Here is a 1,410-nt window from a genome sequence, read left to right as displayed (position 1 = left end):
CATATAAAATGAGGTGAATCAAAGGTCAAAAGAGGGCAGTGTCTTCCCCACTATCAGATCACCGTGATTTTATTTTAAATAAATCCTTGCTCGATAAAGCTTATTAAAAGATAATTGAAAAATGTTAAAACTGTAATATAAAAGGTTAAAATCTATGAGTTAATAATGTATTTGTATTATTGTAAGAATGAATAACAATGTTGTTGCAATATCCACGGTGGTGATCCCTGGCCATGGGTGGATTACCTGCAGCTAATACCCGTACGAGGCCGAATAAGAGACACGGAATAGGTTTGATTAGACATTTGATAGGATAGACCTTTTACAACACCCCCAGTTAGTATGTGGTCTCAAATTGTGGTACCACAAAGAACTAGACTATTTTCTATCAAAGAGGAAAAAAATAATTGCTATTGCACAAGTCATTTTGTTGTTAAGTGTTATTTATCAAAATGTTCGCAATTGAATTGTCTATCAGCACACATGCAGATATATTAGATTTTACTAGACCCGTGACGAGAATATTATACTGAATGCAAGAAATGCAGAAAAAAAAGCTTTGCCCTTGTTTATAATATCATTTGATAATTTCTCATTCCTGTCATATTAAACGTAAGATGCTTCTTAATACACCAAACACCGCCCCTACTGCCCTATTACTGATTGTAAAATAACGAACTTGATACATGCTTAATTATTACCAAAGGAGGCAGATGAGTATCAAGTTCCCATGGTCGAGCGATACCTGATATTCTGGGGGTCACTAAAACCAGTTTAATTATATTAGTACATAATAAACATTGATACTATTACGAATTTAGGCATGAATGTTGCTGTTTAACATATATTCTAAAAAAGAAAAAAGAAAAATCTAATATGGAAAGTTTTTCAACATACACTTTGACATAAGGGATACAGTTCAGTAATCACCTGTAATGTTTTTTCTATGATTATTTTTGTCGTCATTCTGTGATATGGGTGTAGTGTGAGCAAGTATTATTGTTTCATAATGATATTTCATTTAAAATTATGTCTACTAATATTTCTTCTCCTCTTTCTCAAAAAAATAATCACGATTTTAGTATGTATGTATATATGTGTGTGTTTTTGTACAAACAAACACACACATACATATATATATATGTGTGTATAGATACATAGATATATAAGGTATGTATGTATGATGAACACTCATCAGGACTAAGGTATGTGTATGTTTGTCAAACATAGGTTGTTACTACACACAACACAGATACACAACAACACACCACACATACATATACACAACATCACACCACACCACACACACACACACACACACACACACACACACACACACACACACACACACAACACACACACACACACACACACACTAACAACACAGCACACACACACACTACGTAACTG

The sequence above is a fragment of the Penaeus monodon genome, chromosome 35, assembly GCF_015228065.2.
Source record: "Penaeus monodon isolate SGIC_2016 chromosome 35, NSTDA_Pmon_1, whole genome shotgun sequence".
In the NCBI taxonomy this organism is placed as follows: domain Eukaryota; kingdom Metazoa; phylum Arthropoda; class Malacostraca; order Decapoda; family Penaeidae; genus Penaeus; species Penaeus monodon.
The sequence above is the reverse complement of the archived record's forward strand: the minus strand, read 5'-3'. Positions refer to the sequence as shown.